The 21,843-nt window shown below is 49.5% G+C and overlaps 1 protein-coding gene across 1 annotated transcript in view; it reads left to right on the top strand.

Annotated features, from left to right (window-relative positions):
- Positions 1-7,074: 7,074 nt before the first annotated feature.
- Positions 7,075-21,843, top strand: part of LOC142560520 (uncharacterized) — a 62,475-nt gene continuing 47,706 nt past the window's right edge. Inside the window, exon 1 of the mRNA XM_075672690.1 lies at positions 7,075-7,336. The gene's annotated coding sequence lies outside the window, so the exon portion shown is untranslated. The remainder of the gene's footprint in view (positions 7,337-21,843) is intronic.

The raw sequence follows: 21,843 nt of genomic DNA on the forward strand, positions 1-21,843 counted from the left end.
CTGCCAGGAAAGCGGAAAGCACAGCAAGTTTACCACTGTAATCTGCTCAAACCTTATAGACAAAGGGAAGCAGTAGTGTGCATGATGGTAAACGTTCCTGAAGAGCTTCCGGTCGAGCTTCCGGGACTAGGCTCAGTGACGAACAGGGAAGACACCGGTCAAGTCATTAGTGACTTAGTCAGTGGAGAATCGCTGTCGCCTAAGCAGAAAACCGAACTACACCAGCTCTTACAAGAGTTTCAAGGTCTGTTCTCTGAGAGGCCTGGTAGGACTTCTGTCCTTACTCATGATATAGAACTTACCTCCCCAGAGCCAGTACGATCCAAGGCGTATCGGGTGTCACCCCGCCAGAGCGATATTATGGAGGCTGAGGTAAAGAAAATGCTACAGCTCGGTGTTATTGAGGCAGGTGAGAGTGATTATACCTCCCCTTTGATTTTAGTTGAGGTACCGGGCAAGGAACCTCGTCCTTGCGTCAACTACCGCAGGCTTAATTCCATCACTAAGGATCAAATTTATCCGATCCCTAACATCGAGGAACGCCTTGAGAAAGTTAGTAGCGCTCAGTTTATTTCCACCCTAGATCTTGTCAGGGGTTATTGGCAGGTTCCACTTACAGAAGAGGCTAGTAGGTATGCGGCGTTCATTTCACCAATGGGAACATTCCGTCCTAAAGTGTTGAGTTTTGGTTTGAAGAACGCGCCATACTGTTTTTCAAGCCTCATGGATAAAGTGTTGCGGGGACAGCAAGAATTCGCTTTACCGTATTTAGACGACGTAGCGATATTCTCCGCATCCTGGTCTGAGCATATGGCACACTTGCGGGCAGTGCTAACCCGCCTGCGCGAAGCGGGCTTGACAGTCAAGGCTCCTAAGTGCCAGTTAGCACAGGCCGAGGTTGTCTACCTCGGTCACGTGATTGGTCAGGGTCGTCGCCGCCCCTCTGAAATAAAAGTGGCCGCTGTGCGAGACTTCCCGCAACCGCGCACGAAGACCGATATTCGGTCGTTCTTAGGTGTCGCCGGCTACTATCAGAGGTACATTCCCAGGTACTCTGATATCGCGGCTCCCCTGACGGATGCTCTAAGAAAAACAGAGCCCCAAACAGTCGTCTGGGACGAGACAAAGGAAAGAGCTTATAGCGCCACCGAGAAAGAGTGTGCGTGTCTCGTGTGGGCCGTTCAGAAATTGTCATGCTATCTAGCCGGCTCGAGGTTTATCATTGAGACGGATCACTGCCCTCTCCAATGGCTGCAGACCATCTCTCCCAAAAATGGCCGCCTCCTGCGCTGGAGCCTCGCTTTGCAACAAAATTCCTTTGAGGTGCGTTACAAAAAGGGGAGTCTCAACGGTAACGCCGATGGCTTAAGTCGAAGCCCCTAACGTAGGAATCAGCCTCAAAATTGTTTGTTACTGATGTTTTTCTTCCTGAGGCAGGATTTTTTAACATATTGTTTTTGTGTAGTGTTTCAAAGTGATGACATGCTTTCTAGTGCAATTTTCCAATTTGTGGACGCGTTCTGAGTGCTGCTAGACTACTGTAAGGAACTAGGCAGTGGTATAAAAGGGGAAAGAGCCTGGCAGGGCTTAGTGAGGGTTGTGCCGTGCTTGCTGACTAAGCGGTTGAGTTTCAGCGTAGTTCTAACGCTTGCCGGGAACAAGAACAAAAATGTGAACTCTCCCGAAGTCACTTTGCAGTGTCCCGTGCGAACCTGAACGAGAGAACGAGGCCTTCTCTGTGCGCTGCGCTCAAGAAACGTCGAGGGACGCCCGACTTCGGTTATGAGCATCATCGAGCGACATCCCTCCGGACAGCGGATGCAGTCCCCTGACCATCGGGATCTCCTTCCCCCGGCGGGGCGGTCTGTTACGTTTCGCCTACGATGCGCGGTTTAGCCGGCGCGGCTGCAACAAAGCGGCAGACATTTTGGCCTGTTCGGCGCCGCCGCTACGCCTCCCCGCCAGGCGCGTCCAGGCATGTTCCGATGCCACGTGTCTTCATGTCCGTGTGTGAGTGTAGGTGCATATTGGTGCCCACGCTTGTCGAAGCGCGGCAGCCGGGGAGAGGAGCTCCCAACAACTGTGAAGCGAGGGGGTCTGACAGGCGCCGACACGACAGTGTGAGCCACCTTCTCCTCCCCATTGTGCCCGAACGGCGCCGGCACGACGGCTGCGCCACCTTATCCCATTGTTCCCGAGCGGCACCGTCACGTGCTCGTCTATAGAGCGGTTCCTTCTTGCCCTCAACTGCGAGAGTATAAAAGCAGCTGCCCCCGGACGCCAAAGAGGGCTCCGATTTCTTCTGTTGAGTAAAGTGCACCCCCGTCTCTCTACTTTGGTCAACCTGACCGCCAACTCTTTGCGATGTTAGAATAAACAAGTTGTTTTGTTGTTACCAGTCGACTCATGCTTTGCCGGGACCTTCGGATGCTTCCAGTTGTACCCCAGGCCGCCAGGCCAACGCTACCCTTGGGGCTTGCGACCCAGGTGCAACAACGGGCGTCAGCGCCGAGTTCCCAACAACTCGTACCAGCGGTGCGATTACAACAGGCAGTAACGCTTCTCAATGCATGCGGTAATAATTAAGCTTTATATTGACAATATTCCAGAGCTCGAAATAAGACTCGGTGCTTCTTGTGCAAGTTATTCTAATGAATTCCCATAGCCAAAATATACATATTTAAATGTCCAGATCAATATTCTTATTAGAAAATTGCAGAACATTGTGTAAGTGTCGTTGCTGAAATGAAAGAGCCTTATACATTGGAATACCTCATTTGTCTGTCTCTGTGCACATGCTGTTCTGACAGTAGTAATAACACCCGCCTGTGACCATTTATTCCTGGGCTGTCCGCGAAAACTTTGTCTGCGATATGAACCTTGTGTCATTTGTTCATTTGTTTGTAGCTTTTGGGGGGACTGTTTCCTCGTCTCTTGACACGTCACTGTCGGAAATTGTTGACCTCAGTTAATCTTATAAGCTCTTTTAACAGTCTATTAAACTTCTCTTTAACTTGAACTCTTAACATAAATAACATTGCACGTATCACGTGTCTCCTTGCATAGCATTTATTTGAAACATTTCAAGAAAGCTTCACTAATGCGGTTTCCGACAAGGCCGTTGGATCTTCCGCAATTTCTTCTGTTTACACATCCTGTGTTCGTTAACAGGCAAATTGCATAACTCAACTGCTCCCTTTACACCAGTTGTTTCTTTTTATGCGGCACATTTTTTTGTGCGTGTATGAAACAAACTCTCATATCTGAGCCCCTGACGTTCTTGCAGGTACGCTATGTGGTGTTGTGAAGGCAGGGGTCCGTGCGGCCAACGAAGTTTCTATGGATGGTTCCGTGCCAAGTGCCGGGAGAAAGGGTTCTGAGCGACGTTTAAGAGAATGAGAAAATGAATTATATTAAAAAAAAGTACATGGCTGAGTTTTACAGTACGGCTCCAACTATCGGAGCACACTATGGTAGCGTCTTAGCATATCCGAGTCTCACACTGTTTCCGAGCGTCCGCCTCTCTTCACAGCCGCCAGGACCCGCTTCTTATGCCGTGCGTCGTCATTGTTCAGTCGCTTCCACCAATCCGGCGTCAGGAGACCGATGACCTCAGGTTCCACCAACATAGAGGTTGGTTTCCCTTTCCCTCCGACGGGAGTTTTGTCGAAACACATGCACATCACTGGGCACAAACAGGGGAACTGGAATGGTACGCTAACTCCGTCTCCAGCGTGGTCATGCTAATCTGTGCGGCTGACAGCTGTGAAGAAGCGTAGCCTTGCACGGACTTCAACTCCGGCGTGGACGTTCAACATCCCATTTGACGGGGCCGTCAGCTCGTTTCCCATAATTACTTCATCCGTGACCGGAGTTTTGTCGCGGAGTGAACGGCCGACCATAACGGCCTTGATGGGCTCCTCGTGACGGTCAGGAGAGACGATGTTGCCATCTTAAAGCGAGCCGTCTTGAAGTGAATGATGAGGCGTGACAACTGTATGTCGTAGGGGTGGCATCCCATGCTCTGAAGGACGCCGGGCAGCACATGCGAGCCGCCTGGAAGTGAACGATGAGGCGTGACAACTGCATGTCGCCGGGGTGGCATTCCACCGCTTCAAAGTGTCGCCGGGCACCACAAGCGAGCCGCCTTGACGTGAACGATGGGGCGTGACAACTGCATGTCGCCGGGGTGGCATCCCACCGCTCCGAAGTGTCGCCGGGCACCACAAGCGAGCCGCCTTGACGAGAACGATGGGGCGTGACAACTGCATGTCGCCGGGGTGGCATCCCACCGCTCCGAAGTGTCGCCGGGCACCACAAGCGAGCCGCCTTGAAGTGAACGATGAGGCGTGACAACTGCATGTCGCCAGGGTGGCATCCCCCGCTCTGAAGGGCCACCGGGTACAACAAGCGAGCCGCCTTGAAGTGAACGATGAGGCGTGACAACTGCATGTCGCCAGGGTGGCTTCCCCCGCTCTGAAGGGCCACCGGGTACAACAAGCGAGCCGCCTTGAAGTGAACGATGAGGCGTGACAACTGCATGTCGCCAGGGTGGCATCCCCCGCTCTGAAGGGCCACCGGGTACAACAAGCGAGCCGCCTTGAAGTGAACGATGAGGCGTGACAACTGCATGTCGCCAGGGTGGCATCCCCCGCTCTGAAGGGCCACCGGGTACAACAAGCGAGCCGCCTTGAAGTGAACGATGAGGCGTGACAACTGCATGTCGCCAGGGTGGCTTCCCCCGCTCTGAAGGGCCACCGGGTACAACAAGCGAGCCGCCTTGAAGTGAACGATGAGGCGTGACAACTGCATGTCGCCAGGGTGGCATCCCCCGCTCTGAAGGGCCACCGGGTACAACAAGCGAGCCGCCTTGAAGTGAACGATGAGGCGTGACAACTGCATGTCGCCAGGGTGGCATCCCCCGCTCTGAAGGGCCACCGGGTACAACAAGCGAGCCGCCTTGAAGTGAACGATGAGGCGTGACAACTGCATGTCGCCAGGGTGGCATTCCACCGCTCGAAGTGCTGCTGGGCACCACAGCACCCTCGCCGCCAGATGGTGCATTGGGAGGTCGAGTTGTTCGGTACAGCTGGGTCAGCTTGATGCCTGCATTGTTCGAAGCCATGGGCCGCAGCCTCTGAGAACGAATATCTCTGGCCAAAGACCCATTGGCAGGTGGGCTCTGACTGGACTGCATAACAGCAAGGTGACAAGCTCCAAGGAGCGACCGTTCTCAGCCACACAATGCCTCAAGCGCCACGTGCACGCCACTTTCATCGCCACGCTGTACGAATTCGAAAAAAAAATCCAACAACCCCCAACCGAAAAGAAAACCCTGAAACACAAGGTTCACGTTTATTTGGACAAGCACCTAGAAACTTCCAATTATGTGTCCTCTCGTATAGACACAAAGGGGTTTACGTAATCGAGCTAAGTAATCATAAATTAGATCTTCCTCAGGTGAGGAAGGCGCAGGGAGAACTGGCCTTGGTTACTTCATGTCCGTAAAACTTAGCACCAGATAGCTACATGATCATTACGTAACGCCAAATTGCGAAATCAACAAAAGGGAAAACTGTCTGAAATCCTTATCATGTTCTTAAGTTGACTCTGAAGGCCTCATTTATTCGCCTTTTATTCTAGCGCACTTCTAAATGATGCTTATATGACGCAGCGTGATGAGAATAAATCGCCACTTCCGACCAATAATAATCAAGTCAAATTAATTAGCTTGCTATCAGCGAGAAAATCTCATAGTTACGTCTAAGAAAGTTTCTGTTTAGCGGTGTATGATCAAGGGCCAAGTATTCTTGCTATGGAAAAAATCACGCATGTCCTAGTGTTTTAACTTATCGCGAAATTGGCCTTACTGTGGGGCTTCAATCAGAGAGTGCTATACACTGAAGCGTGTGAGGCGCCACAGGTTTATCTAAAGCCCACAGACCTCTTAATAGAGAGGCGTTGTCCATAAACACTGCATGAGATCGTCCGTTACAAAGGCCGGAAACAAAGACAATTGTACGTATCGCATTCAGTTGCACAGCGTTTAATTAACCGCGTAACTGCAGCTTCGCTTCACATAAATTGCAACACGAATCTGGTTGAGATTACGATGACGATGTTCACAGATACATCCACGCAGCTCGTAGGCGCAACTCTCAAGTTCTTCGGTGAAGACCCATCGCATCTAGCCGTACAATTTCGCTTCTGGCGCTTCGACGCTTGCGCAGAAAGGCGAGAAAGCAACAAATCTACTATCTCTCTCTCTCTCTCTTCTACAGCGTCAGACCTTGAAGATTGTGGCACCTGTCCCTTCACGTAGCTCCGATCTGTGGGAGTAACGGCGCCCGACGGCGTATAGTAAACAAGTGGAACGTGCGACACATATCCAAGGCGGTCACCACTGAACCAAGCGAGCACGGAGGTCGACGAGTGCGTGCATAGCCCCACCGCCCCACCTACTGATCCACGCCGCACTGGTCTATTTATATGCCGATCAAGTAGGGTAGTATATAACGCTACCGTCTCTGCGTCTAAGGATGCGGTCGCCGACTGTCCGTGAAACGAAAGAGCGTTACGCAAAAACCAGACCAGAAAGAGTGAAAAGAACGGCTTGCTACAGGCGACGGCGGTTATTCTCTCTTTTTCCGCCCTCTCCATCAAAAAAGCAAAGCGCGCTGAGGGTGTTGAAGAAGAAATGTGGGAACTGGAAGTGAGGGGATGAATAAAGAAGCATAGGAACAAGCAGAGTTCGAGGGAGAAGTGACGACAGGCAGACTCCGAGGCGTCTGGAGTGAAACGAACGGAGAAAGGCAGAAGAGACAAAAGCACTTTACACCCAACACAGACGAACTGGAAGAGGCAGCGATGCGGAGGAGGGCGATGAGGAGGTGGAGGAGGGACAGACAGACACGCTCACCGTCTTACGACGATGACGAGACGTACACAAACCAACGAGCACATCCTCGCCCCGCGCGCAGGGCGGGTGGGGCATCGACGAGGTGGGGGTCGAGGGGGGATAAAAGCGGAAAGGAGATCGGTGCCAGCGAGTGAAAAACCGTCGGCGCTAAAGGGGTTGCCCCGGAGACCGCGTTCGGCAGACCGCTAGCCAAACCGTCATCGCCTCGGACGCTACCCGCCAGACTCCGTCGGCTCGCCGCGCAAAAGCCATTGGGCCACTGGTGGCGACCCCTCGACTGACGCGAATAGCCGTGGTTCTGACGCCGCAGCGTGGGAGTTGGAGAGAAACCTACGGAGGGGAACAGCCCGGTCTTCCACAGGCAACAAAAGCAGCGTCGGACGACGACGGTGACGGATCTTCGCTTCTACGCACGCGGTAATTGTTGACAGAGCCCTTGAGTGTTTGAAGAGTGTATACAGGTTCCCCCCCGTATATTACGATGTCAGAGTCCCGCCGTACAAAGGGGCGGTGACGGCCGAAATCTGACGTGCCAGAACTCGGATAACGTTAACCGTTCAAAATGTCCTGTATGAAAGGCAAACCAGGTATTAAAGAAACGAAACAAAAGAGACAGAAAAGAGCTGCGCAACAGCCGCTTTGCGGTCTTCCTGGTTGCCCGATACAGGCGTTGGCGTACAGAAAGAAGCCTGATCTGGTTAGGTCGATTTGGCGAAGCTTGCCATCATCGTAAATTTTAAGACAAAACACGGTATCAAGGTGCTCTATAGGGAAGACCCGCCTCCCGCCATAATTATGGCATCAAATTAACTCGTGTATTGGTTTTTAACGCGATAGCACTATATGGGACAATCACCAACCTTAGTTCTAGGGTACTGACAAAAAATATAAAGTACGCCGATCCCGAAGGCAGAGTAATCAAAAGCACATGTGGGTTGACCTTGATAACGATATCGCATTACAGTCGCAGTTGTGTATAACATGAAGACTATTGTTTTCTTTTCCTTTTTAAATTAATGTGAGGAAAAGTGGTGGAGGCAGGGAGGTGGTGTTAAAGTTTTCTTATGCCTGGTGTTTTTCTTTCTTTTTATGTTCCATGTGTTCAGACCGATGGGGTTCTTCTTTGGGCGAACAGGAGGCGTTACGAGTAGAATTCGCGCGAGGGAAAGCAGCATGGGTAAATAAAAGGCGCAAGAAATCTCGTAAGCAAAAGCTAATTCATCCTGTAATATGTTGTAGAACACAGATATTTAGAGATTTATTATGAAAGAAAAGCTTAGAGATCGGTCTGAATCAGACCTCTCACCTGCTACTCAGCACTGGCGACCAGAAATGGGAGTAAAAAGAAAGAGGGAGAAAGAATGAGAGAGGTGTTGATTATGGGGACGACAAAAATGGTGCTGAAATAATGTGAAGAGCAAATACTCTTCAAAAGTTTCAAATACAGCAATAATTTGATCAGAGCCTTCAGAACATCATGCTGACGCAAGCGTGTGGCCAAGGTCATAATAGATCATTGTCAGACAAAGGTTGATTGATAAACTTGGACACATATTGTACCAATGATTCTGTCTTTGCATGTGGCATATCGAGGGTGGATGCAGGACACTTGTTATGTAGGTATATCACGTTTCTAATGCCGCTCATCGACTGAGTTATGAGAATACGGCAACACATATCGAGCCATCCATGACAGAACCTCTTTGCTAGCTTGAGGAACGACGGCCAAAAGGCGCCGGAGCAGCGTGGTTTTAGTGAAACTTGTTTGGAGCTGGAAAAAGAAATTTGCCTAGATTAACGTTGCTTCCCCCCCCCCCCCCCCCAGATAAGTGGGACCCAACGTAGCCGTTTCCGCACAACAAAGACATCGTGGACCCTAACCTACGCAGCCGTGGTCGATAAGCGTAAGCGAGGCCTCAAAGGTCAATTGCCTGTTGCATGAAGCGTAACATACCCCCCCCCCCTCGCCCCACTTTTGTCGACGTTTGCATTCCCACACGCGCATATGCATACGCGCAACACAAGCAGCGATGCGCGTCAGCGTAAGTCCCGCTGTTATCGTTGCCGGAGCAAGAACGATGACGCTTCATTACTGCTCGCGGCGGCGGAGCCGCGGGAACAGATAGGCCGAACGGGCCAAGGTGCCCCCCCTTCACACACCTCCAGCAACCGGCCATAAGTGCCCTCTATCGCTCTCTCTTTTTATCGAACGAGGTTTATAAACAATGAACCCCTATATCTCTCGCTCCATCCACACCACGCGCGGGCTGCCGCGCGCTCGATATCTTATCGCGGACGCCGGCAGGTTCAGCGAAATGGCGATCAGCGTTCCTCGCTTCCCCTCCGCGAGAAGAGCGTACGGGCAGCGCTTACGCGCAGAGAGATATCGATGGTCACGCGTATCTCATATATGCGAATAACCTGCGGGAGCTCCGCGGGCTCTCGTCGTGGTGATAACCCCAGAAGCGCTGCCGCCACAGAGGCGCCACCGAAGACACGCAGGCGCCAAACGGCGCCAGCGGCGAGCATTCAGCGCGCCCTTCGGGCGAGTCCCGCGCGCGGCGAGATCTGAGGCGTCGACCCGCTTCGCCGCGAACACGTGTAAAAAGCCCAGCGGTGAAGCGCCGTGCAGCGCACGAAGTTGAAGGCCTGCGTGGAAGCGAATGTCGTGAACGAGATAGAGATCGAGGTGGTTGTTTTATATTTCACGAATGATGCAGATCCAACGCATATTTTGGAATCTACGTTGAGCGAAGCTTTAGCGAAGCGGTTAGTTAGACATGTTATGCAACTAAACAGGATGCGTACCACCGCGTTTATTTTTCATTCTGTGCGACCTATAGCTGTAGTGTGGTAGTGCAACGTTCTATGCTTACGCATTACACTATCCGCAAGATATATATGCCGAAAATGTTAGCGGCCGTTCGAATGGACACTGCGAGACGTCGACGCAGTGACGTCGCGAGGACGGAGACAAATGTTTTTACGTTTGTCGTAGGCAAGCGTGGTGAAGTACGACGCCAAGTACAGCGGTGATGCTTACCACTATTCGTTCCGTCATTGCGTCTATGGCCTCACGGTAACTGGCACGTGCTCTCGAGAGAACGTACGCCCGGATGGTCCGAGGCTATTCGGCGATGCAGTAGCAGCCACGGGACTCGAGAGGCCGGGACAGTCCGCGAGGAAAGCGTCGCTTTAAATGTTGCATATGTATAAGCCCCGTTGCAAAGTGCGGGCACGCTGTATGTACTGCAGGTAAAGGGGGAAAAGCGAACTATACGTGCGTTGCTGCTGCAGGCTGAGTGCACTGTATATCCTGTAGTGAGCGTAATTACATAAACGGTTGCAGGTCTTGCATGTCTTACGTTTGAAGCGAGATGTTTTACCAAACTCGAATTAGTTGTGCTTCTTTTACCTTTCTTTTTCTGCTAATGCTCCTTTGTAAGTCCTTATTTTTCTAGGGGAGAACACGACACACGCGGTAGCGTAAGGCAACAAATAGGAATAATGGCATAATAAGAATTTCCAGCGAAAAAATATATGGGAAGGAAGCAAGTGGACAGTAAGACTCCTCGTACTATTAGCTGACAGTTTTCAAGTGAGCCGCTCACCTTCATACGGAGAACCAAATAGTCCAATTGCCAGGTCGAGCTTGTAAGAATTCCTACTTGACTTAAAGCGTAAAAGACGAGGACACAAGAAGGAAGCGCTTATCCTGTCTGGTTCTCCTTCTTGTGTCCTCGCTTTTCGCGCTTTAAGTAAAGTATGAACTGTTATTTGTGTACAATAACGCCGACTATTCGAAACAAAAGGGATTAGGTTCTAGAAGTGGCTATGCGCTAAGAAATCGGGGATGTTTGATTCACCCCGTGTATAATTAACGTAATGAGAAAGGCTTGGCCCTTGGCAGACTTGGGCCATGGGAGCGGTTCCGCGAAACCAAAGCGCAGGAGCATGCGTGTTCGCCCAAATTCGGTTCGTCCATGCATATGCCTTCTCCGGAAGCCGAACGGGAAATCTCCCGTGCCACAGTCCCGTGAAGCTCGCCGACGACCAAACGCCATACATAAGGAATCACGCCTGTTTCTCACGACTACGAAACAACAGGCTCAGATTCAGGCGCTGCTGCAATATGTGCATACGTTCGTCGCGCACCGGCGCCAGCATCGAACAGGTAGCGCCTATGGATGGATGGATGTATGGATGAATGTTATGAGCGTCCCCTTTGGAACGGGGCGGGGGGTTGCGGCACCAAGCTCTTGCTATTATACTTCCTAATGTCCTACCTAGGTTAAAAAAGAAAAAAAAAACCCCACGATGAATTCCCATAAACAAATTTTCTGACACCCTATTGAGAACTTTGTCTTTGTACGTCTCAGTGTTTTTTTTTTTTTTGTCGTTTCCTTAGTTTTCTTCCACCAATTTTCCAATTGCCTCGTACTAATCTATATTGCGGACACGTTTATTTACCCCCTGCTCTCGCTGAATCCAAGGGCTTGAAGGAGGCCAGTGGTGCCTAAATCGACAGCTGGGCAGATATCTTCACATTCTAATAAAACATGCTCCATCGTATCCCTAGCTTTACCGCAGCAAGCACATGCTTCTTCTTCCTTGTATATCACCTATAGCGGTGCGCTCGCGCGACCTCTAGTAGCCACGGCCTTCCAGATCTGCGCGCGCAAATCTCGAAGGTTATGCTCTCGCTGTCGCACGTAAGTCACTCGGCAACCTAGCCGGACGTCCAAAGACGCGAGAGGGTCTAGCGACCTTCACATACTGTACGACCAGTAATTTACTGATCATATATTAGTGCGATCAGAGTCCTCGAGCTAGGAAATGGGCCGACCATTGTTTTGTCTCGCTTTGATTTAGACAGGGCACGACGCAACATAGGAAAAGTACCAGACCAATATACATGTGATCGAACTAGCGCTCAAGCGGTTTCAAGTAGAGCGTTCTAACCATGTACTATGCGCCAAGTTAGCAATGCACAAGCGAACAAACAATGTTCGTGCTGCTGAGTAGTCATCTGTCATCGAAAAACATCTTGTCGTGAAATTCGCTATGTGTACACTCGTGTGAAGCTAAGAGAACGTATGAAACAGCGAAATCATGCCGTGCTGTAGCGAATTAAATATAATTGATGTTTAGAAACGTTGCTCTGCGAACGAATGGATAAGCGTTTATACAGATCAAATTAAAGAGCCTTGGATGTAATTGTGATTTTCAAAAACTGACGCTGATCGCTTCGTTCTCGCTGCAAGGGGATCCCCGGGGCTGATGCAGGAGTTCTTCAGATTGTCGTGGAGTTTTATGGCGCACCCAGGGTGTTCATAAATTATTCAGGTGACAAAAAAAGGACCTCTCTCGGAAAATTTTCAGACAATACCTAGGTGCTCTCGAGATTAGGTGGATTTCTGTTCGCGTATCGATGAGTAGAGGGTAGAAAACACCTGCTGGGCGGTAATTCAATTGAAGGAATAAAAGAGACGCCACAAGACCAAGATTAGATGCAGTCTGGAGCCTTTCTTAACACCTCCGCGTTTCGTCCTGTAACCTCGTACCGACCCTCTGCGACAACCTGTAACGGACATTACATCACTGTAGCTGCATTGGATTGGTACAGTAATCACACAGAGTAACCTCTACGTCAACTGAAGCGGTGGCTTAGCGGCAGGTGACTCAGTGGTCATTAGCTTCGCGTCCTATGCTTTCGGCTGTTTTCGCTGCTCAATACGTGAACCCACCAGTGCGAGTACGCCGTATTTACTCGTGTAATAGCTACACCTTTTCTTCGTTTTAGATGAGATATCATTATATGCCACATTAAGCGAAAATCAGTCGTAGTCGGCGCGACCGAAATATGGTACCCAAAATGGCCGATGGCACAAAGAGTAAAAACACGTAAAAAATGCTCGGTTTACGAGAAATTTCTCAGCGAGGACCCTGCAAACAGAGTAAATTAATGGCAATAAAAAAACTTTGGTTTACTCTTCGGTCTGGGTGGCAATCTAACCGGGGCCTCCGGGGTGCGATACGAGCACGCTTCCGAGACGCCACGGCGGCTCCACGGTTCTGGCTCCCTAAAGGTGTGCCTAGCGCCATTGCACAAATCACCTCGCAGCCGTCTGGCTGAGTAAACGTGTCGGCTAGTGCGTGCATCATTGGGCACGTGACGGCGCAGCCAATGGGGAATAGGTGGCGCCATGTCATGAGGGTGTAAAATGAGAGCGTTCATGACGTTCCGAGGTCTACAAACTGTGTAATGCTTATGCATTCCCACACGTAAACAGTCTTAACTTTCTCTGTCGACTTTCTTTTTAAAGCGAAGCTTTCTTTGCCTCTTCCTTCGGCTTTCCCACTGCTGCTGCTGCTAGTGTGGCTGCTGCTGTCTGGCACACCGCGTTGGGGGGGGGGGGGGTGTCCAGAGCGTGTGTAAGGATTGCAGGAGCGAGTCAGAGAGGAAAGGCGACGCGAGAAACAGGTTTGGACCCCACAGCGTCGAATGTGCACAATGCCCTCTGGCGCCCTGGGCAACGGCAAATTAGCACCTTGACAGCTGTAATTATCCGTGACTACCCTCAAAAGCATTGCAGAAATTACAGTGCTTCCCTCTCTGCTAACGTGCGAGTCAAGAGGGGACGTAGATAGAACTGTAGAGAGGAGGGAGGAAAAGAGGCAGTTCCCATACAAGTGGGGGGAGGGGGACATGACGTGAGAAGGCAATAAAGAAACCCTTCTTCAATACGACAGCGGTTGCGACGAAACTGGATAAGCTTAAGCTCAAGGTACGGTACAGTACGTTCCTGCTATTTCTGAAAAATAAACACCATGCAAATATGTCAAGCGGACAAATTACGCAGGGCGTCCAAAAACAGAGCCGCACTAATTACAGCGCACCACAGGGTCCAGGTGGCACTACAGAAGCGGTCGACCGTCATATCAACACTTCTGTGCCCGCCGCGGTAGCTTTGCGGCTATGACATTGCTGAAGGCCGTGGATTTCATCCCGACCGCGGCAGCCGCATTTCGATGGGGGTGAAATAGAAAACGCACATGCACTTAGATTTTGGGACACGTTAAATAACATCACGGTGTCAAAATTGATTGCCACTACGGCGTGCCTCATAACCCGATATTGGTTTTGGCCACATACAGCCCCATAATCTAATTCAAGTTTAAAACTTCTGCTACGATATGATGTGCCATGTGAGGCAATGACGATGCTCAACCCTCGCAGAGGTTATGAAATATGGCGCACAACGTCTCAAGCAAATACCTCTCCCTGGGTGTTCTGCGTACCTAGCAGACAGACAGCAGTGGTGTACGCAAGGTAACGTTTAGCATCAACTAACCACTCTCGTGTTTGACTAAACGTTAATGAAATTAAACATTCGCCGTCAACATCGCCGCTAATTATTGTCAATCGAAGCAAACAGCGCAGAAAGCTTCGCTTACATCGATTCCCACAGTGCCTGGGATCTGTATAATTTTTCCTCGTTCCAATCTTGCTGCTATTACACGAGTAAGAACAGCGATGGCTATAGAGTGTATGACTATCCGTTAAGACGACGGCCGATGTCGCGAGTGATGTACAGAACAATGCCAAGCACTGGCCTACGCACTACACACACATTTATGCGCGATTTAGCTCACCACTGACCAAGTTCCGCTCACATCGTAACCGGAGCTTACGCTAACTCATCAGCACACCCCTACAAATGGTCGTCGTGCAGATGCATGAGTGGTAGCGGGTGACTTTAGGGACACTTTTGACATAGAAATTTATGTGGGGGATACAGAATTTCGATAAGTGTGAGTGTTACACTAGAATACCTCCTCCCCAAGTAGCACGTTTTTGAAACCGAATCGACTACGAATCGAATAGTTCCAGAAGCGAATCAACCAGCCGACTCAAATATCGAATGCTTTTCGAATAGTTTTCGTGTAGCAAACTACGATTTTCACAATGAATTTAAAACAATGTTCACATTCTGGTTTCCTTATCATTATGAAGTTTCCACCATTACATCGCACGTTATGAAGCGTTCTTTATTAAAAGCACAAATTGAGCATTAGGAACAAATAAGCAGTTCGTTTGCATACACAGAACTCTTCGGGAAGTGCGAAAGACCGCTGCCAAGACGGTAGTCTGGCTCCCTAAGCGACGAAGCCTTTGTCACGACGCAATTCAGTTCTCATGTTTTATGCATATACTGTGCCCACGTGGATGAACCTCATTGTACTTTTGCTCCAATTTTGTGTTTGCTTGCGCACTGCTGACGTTTCGAAATATTCGAAAACTATTCGAAACATGTTGGTCGCATAGTGGCTGTTCGATTCGTAGACCGAGTCAAATGAGGCACTATTCGACTTGTTATTCGAACGTTTCCAATATTCGCACACCCCTACAAATACTGCACGCGCGCTTCTGCGTTTCCGCTGCGTTCGCATGCTTTGGTCTTTTAAAAGCGTAGGGTCGCTGCGCTTTAAATTAAATAATGTCTGTAGGGTTTCGCGTACCCGAAACCACGATACGATCATGAGGCACGCTGTTGTGGGGGACTCCGGATTAATTTTGACCACCTGGGGTTCTTCAACGTTCACCTAAATCTAAGCACACGGGCGTTTTTGCATTTCGCCTCCACCGAAACGCGGCCGCCGCGGCCGGAATCCAACCCCCAACCTAGAGCTTAGTGACGCAACGCCATAGCCACTAGGCTACCGCGGTTCCTTGTACTTTAGTATTTTATTATGTTTTTTTTTTCACCCGTAGCTTTCGTGTATGTATATCACAGTCGCGCTACCAGGCATATAATTATGCGGCACGCCCTGGCGCGCAGCAATTGCTGTTTATCAAACTGTTCGTTAGCAGATGCGATGGCCACGGCCAGCGGTAGCGAACGGCGTCCTTCGCGTGGTTCAAAATGGACGCCATCACGAGATCCGTTCACGCGTGGCAGAAAAAAGAAAGGAAAAAGAAAACGACACACGTACGCACAACACATCAATCTATACACAGAGCAACCGCGATCGCAGAGCCAGGCATTTCGGAGGAACGCTGAGTGTACGCGCTTGTTGTTGCTTGCGTCTCTGTGTACTATGTCACGGCTATCTGACACTGTTTGACGTTCAACCTATTGTTACACGGCTGGCGGCGAATTGCGATTCGTTTCGTTCATTTCCCTTATCTCTTCGAAAGTGCACGTGAGCGAAGGCACTCGAGGTTCGTCGCGCCATATGTTAATCGCCGAAATGGACCTTATCACTGACAGGTGCGCAATTTTTTTTTTCTGGCGTACTTAGCTTGTGTGTGACAACACAGGAGTGCAACACGACTGACCTTCACACCTTCGCACTGACCTTCAGGTCACTACTGAGCCCGAAGGCGCGGGATCTGAACCAGGACACCGGGCAGCCGCATTTCGATGGGGGAGGGAGAGAGCGTAAACTTTATTTTCAAGTCAGTAAGATTCGAGTCCGGCCTCTTTTTAGTGGGTCTGGGCACCCGCCGCGGACGCGGTTCCGAGACCTTGTCTCCAAGCGGCTTCCACGCCTCGCTGGATGGCCCAGAGTTGTGCTGTCAGGTTCGAGCTGAGAAGTGCGGTCTTCCAGTGCGAGCGGAGGCTGGCGGGCAGAAGATACGGAGGGGTCGGCACTGCCCGACTTGTTAAGTCCTGACACTCGCATGCATATGTGCAGATGTGCATCTGTTTGTAGTGTACATGTCTGGAAACCCGCCGTGGTTGCTCAGTGGCTATGGTGTTGGGCTGCTGAGCACGAGGTCGCGGGATCGAATCCCGGCCACGGCGGCCGCATATCGATGGGGGCGAAATGCGAAAACACCCGTGTGCTTAGATTTAGGTGCACGTTAAAGAACCCCAGGTGGTCAAAATTTCCGGAGTCCTCCACTACGGCGTGCCTCATAATCAGAAAGTGGTTTTGGCACGTAAAACCCCAAATATTATTATTATTACATGTCTGGATACATGGCGTGCATGAGTCTGGGGTTTCTGTGAGAATCCGTTTGTAATTGTCTGAAGTGCACTGCTTGCGTCCTGTCTAACCTAGCACGAGGGAATGGGTGTACGCGTCTTTGTAACTGGTAGTGTGTCGTGACATCGTGGAACCTGGTCATAGATTGCAAAAAAAAAAAAAAAAGCCCTTTGTACCGCGCCTTGCCCGGGTACACGTCAAAAAACCTCGTGCGGTCAAAATTATTCCGCATTCCCATAATGCGACGTGCCTCATAATCATATCGTGGTTTTGCCACGTAAGACTACAGCATTTTATTTTAATGCGAAAGCATTATATGGTCCCACGAGTGATGCCGAAAATCAATGTGACGTTATCAGCGTCTTGTATGATTCAGTAGTAATACAGAAGATAGTAAGTGGTGTAAAAACGTTAATTAGTAGTAATTATGGGTAATAATGTGAATTAAGGCGAATTAGAGCGAATTAAAGTTAGAACAAGTTAGAGTAAGGTGACTTAAGGTGGAGTAAAGTGAATTGAGGTGAAGTAAAGTGAATGAAGGTGAATTAAAGTGAAATAATATGGATTAAGATGAATTAAGGTTGTTACAAATTATTGCAAGGCGGATTAAGGTGCATTAAGGTGCGTAAAAATTACGGCAAGGTGGTTTAAGGTCAATTAAGGTTCGTACAAATTAAAGTAAGTCGTATTAAGGTGGTAGAAATTAGAGTAAAGTAATAATAATAATAATATTTGGGGTTTTACGTGCCAAAACCACTTTCTGATTATGAGGCACGCCGTAGTGGAGGACTCCGGAAATTTTGACCACCTGGGGTTCTTTAACGTGCACCTAAATCTAAGAACACGGGTGTTTTCGCATTTCGCCCCCATCGAAACGTAAAGTAGATTAAGGTGGATTAAGGTAGAGTTGTGGAGGACACGTGACAATGTACGATGTCACGCATCACGGACGTAACCAATCAATTAGAGAAGTCATAATGTTTTCGCATTCAAATCACGTAAGGATGCTGAAGTGACTGTCGATTTTATTTAAACCTTCGGATTCACACGTTTCGCTCGATGTATTGCGATTGTTATCACGATTGGAATAAGTTCAAGGATAAAAAATATAGTTTCGTATATGAGAGACCACTGTCATTTGCTTCTAGCATAAGCGGAAGACAGTAGAGGGACGAGAAAAAAAAAACAATGTCAAGTCATAAGTAAGAATGTCACCAAACGCAGTAGTCAGTAGGATGAAAAATTGCGTTTTTATACGCGCGAGACAACCGTTGACGCCAATGTATGTGTTGCGTGCCTATTCAACAGTACTGACCCGCCGTGCTTGTTTAGCGGCTTTGGGTTTGCATTGAATTGCACGATGTCGCGGGGTCAAAGCCAGGCCGCGGTGGCCGCATTTCTATGGGAGCAAAACGCAAAAACGCCCTTGTACTCTGGATTGGGTGCACGTTAACCCGAGAGTTAATTTTATTTTATTTTAATAGTATTATTTATGAGGTTTAGCAGCGCGACATAAACAAGGACACGAAGAAACGAATACCGCAGGCAAGCACTGACTGCCAGCTGAAAGTTCATTTTGAAGTTCACCAGGCATAATTCTCGTACCTGTCCCAGTACAGGCACGCGTGCGCCAGTCACATATACCTCCGCAAAATCATCATCTTTCATACAAAAAAAGCTATTCCATTTCCGAGAAAGCAAGAGCGGGACTTATCTCCTTTCGAATCTGAGATGCCTCTGGTATATCCGTTTCCCTCTTACGTGTTCCTTTCTTTTCGAACTTCGCCTTTTCAAACATGGGAGTACACGCGCACTTGCTACAATGTCCCGCTAAATGCCCTCCGTATTCATTGCTTGCGGTACTGCAGTGCTGACGAGCTCTATAATTGAAACGCGGTCCCGTTTCGTTTGTCCAATATGTGTTTTACCACAGCTCAGCGGTATCTGATAGATAACGTTGCCCGTGCGCTGAGGGCACCTCCCCGCGCAAACAGATAGACACCCTGCTCGTCTTTCTTTTCTCCTATAAATGGTTTTTCCCCTCCCCCTCTTGCATGCGCAGTAAGAGAGACAAGTTTTATTATTGGTGGTGCACGAGTGCCTTTCGGGCGTTTTCGTACGATTGCACGCCGAGGTAAGCTTGCACAGGGCACTGAAACGCAAATTAACGTTACGTCTATTGGAAACTTTCTTTAGACTAATGCGCGACAACATGTGCAAGTGTTGCGCCACGTGCGAAGGTCGCTTGTTTTTATATTCTTTTCTTTGTGTGCTGGTTCCAAACTTCATTTTTTTTTTCATCCCGTAAGATGGCTTCGCATACTGAAGTGATGACAGAAGGTGTTAAACCTGCGTTCTGGAATGGTACTGTCTGATTTAATAAACTTCGCTCACACTGGTGCTCGCACGAGTGTGACAAGTCAATTTGAGTGTGCGCTGTCCTATAGGGCAACAAGGTTTTTTTTTTTTTTTTTCAGGTCTGGGATGGTACGGGTCCAGCGTATACATGCTCATCCAAAGAAAAACAGAGTTTGACGTGAAGAAACTGAATGCGGTTATTAATCGGGCAATTCGTATACGCGAACTTTAGTCCTACCTACGAGCATGTACGCTGGGCATATCATTCCATCGTTACTCGCTGTCCGATATGACCGCACTGTATCATACAATCAAAACGCTTTCCGTGCGGTTACACGTAGCGGCGTACGCCATTTTGTCGATCACGACAGGTGTTGGTTGTCGCACCTCGCGGAATGACCCCGACGATGCCGACAGACACGACGTCGAAAATGTGCGCGAAGTACAGGTCCCGTGCATTATAGCGGCCGCTTAACGCGACGTATACGTGAGAGGCAGCACCACTGCGTCCTCGTTGCGTCACAGCTTGAAAGAAGCTCCTCGTTAAGGGCGGCGAACTACGTGATTTCTCGGGCGTGGGTCCACTCAACACTGTCGTAGAGTGCTTCCTGTACTTTTTGTTTTTTTTTTCTCTCGCGCAATGTGAGTCATCCCGCTGCACTCGGATTATCTAAAGAAATAATAATGAAAGGGCCGGAAAGAGGTAAAAAAAAAGAGAAAAAAGAAAATTCGGTGGCATCTGGGGCAAGCCCTTCAATAGCCTCCCTCGAGTGGCGACACTCAAGCGATAGTGTACACCAGTACACAGGGGGACGACCGCACGCCGCAACCTTTGTCGCATAAACACACAGGGTGAGCGAGTTCCCGCCGGAAGAGGACACGAATGACCCGATTCCTAATCACCCTGCTGGCTTTCAAACGGGCGAAGCGTGCCGCCTCAGTAATCTCCCCGGGTCGCCTCGACAAGCGAGTACTGGCGCGAGCCAGTGATAAAGGAGGCACAGGAGACACTTGGAGCTGCGTGCAAAGAAAAGAAGAAAAACAAGCTAAAAAATCCAAGGATCTTGGCGCTAATTATAGAAGCACGGAAGACGATACTCTGCATCTCTCTGGCGAGAAGCAATGCCGGTGACCCAGAAGTACCGCATTTCTTACTCCGCAGCGCACGTCGGATGGTGACGATGGCGCGAAAGTCACAGGACGCGGGTATAATGCGTTCCGTGAAAGAAAGTGATTGATACGCGACCTTTAACGTTCCCAGGACGGCACTGAGGCTGCGCCAGATGCCATAGTGGAGGGTCCCGCAGTGATTTTGACCACTCGAATTTTCCTTACGTGTACCTTAAATCAATGCGTACACGAGCGTTTCTCTTGCATTTTTTTTTTTTCAGCAAGCTTGGCCACGCCTTCGATTTCAGGCATGCGCGGCTGGCTTGAATCAATGGTTTGGAGAGATCTATCGATGCCGAGTAAACTATACCTTCTGCAGGACCTGCGGAATTGGAGCCAGAGAGCTCTCGTTTAGACCTACAGCTTTTCCCGGCCGACGACGCGTTAGTCCCCTCCGGTGTTGCACTGCAAAGTGCAGGATGACGTTTTGCCGAGCTTACGGCTTTCTATAGTTATCGTCGGGGTTCTTCTCTAGTTATCACAGTGTTTGGCGTTCAAACGCTTCCACTGTATTGTAACAAACGTTTCGTGAATGATTTTGCTCGTTAAGCCCCACCGGCAGCAGTTTTCGTTAAAGGCAACGGGTAGAGTCGAAAATTACTCAGTTGCTACGCCATTCCACTGCTCAACAGAACGTTGCGGGTTCGGCTTCTAATCACAGCGGACGCATTCCTGCAGGGGATGTGGTGCAAAAACGCTTGTGTAGGGAGCTTTTGCCTGTGACGGCTGTGACGTGGACATGTCTGCTCCCTTCTTTATCATTCGGTCGTATGCCCCTTGGTGAACCTTTGGCTGCACGTTGGTGAAGATGGTGTACAGTCAAAAATTACCCGTAGCCGTCCACTACAGCGTCCCTCACAGTCCCTGCGGTGCTTCGGGAAAGTTAAAATCAATCAATCAATCAATCAATCAATCAATCAATCAATCAATCAATCAATCAATCAATCAATCAATCAATCAATCAATCAATCAATTAAGTCACCGATTCGTACTGCAGATTAAGCAACTCATGCGACCTGCATGGTTCGCTTACCTGGCCCATTCTGCACATACAGTTGTGGAATGCGCATGAAACTTAGTTATCGTACGAGCTTCGCTCCCTGTGTGCAATCTCCCGTCTGCGACCGTACGTAGGCGACATCCCTTTCATCGGGAGGAGAACGCGGAGACCTGCAGTTGTTACAAACCTAAGAAAGCAGCCTAAACAGATGAACAGTGTGCCATTTCAACCGAGAAAAAAAATTTTTAAAAGATCGCAAGTAGGCGATCTGCATAATTCCGATTGATATATCGCTGCAACAGCTCAGCAGTTTCCGCGGTACTGCTCGCACGTTGTTAGTATTATCACCATGCTCGAGACATCGAATTTTGTTCCCTCATGTTTTTCGCCTGCCGCAACC

The sequence above is a fragment of the Dermacentor variabilis genome, chromosome 10 (genome assembly GCF_050947875.1).
Source record: "Dermacentor variabilis isolate Ectoservices chromosome 10, ASM5094787v1, whole genome shotgun sequence".
NCBI lineage: Eukaryota > Metazoa > Arthropoda > Arachnida > Ixodida > Ixodidae > Dermacentor > Dermacentor variabilis.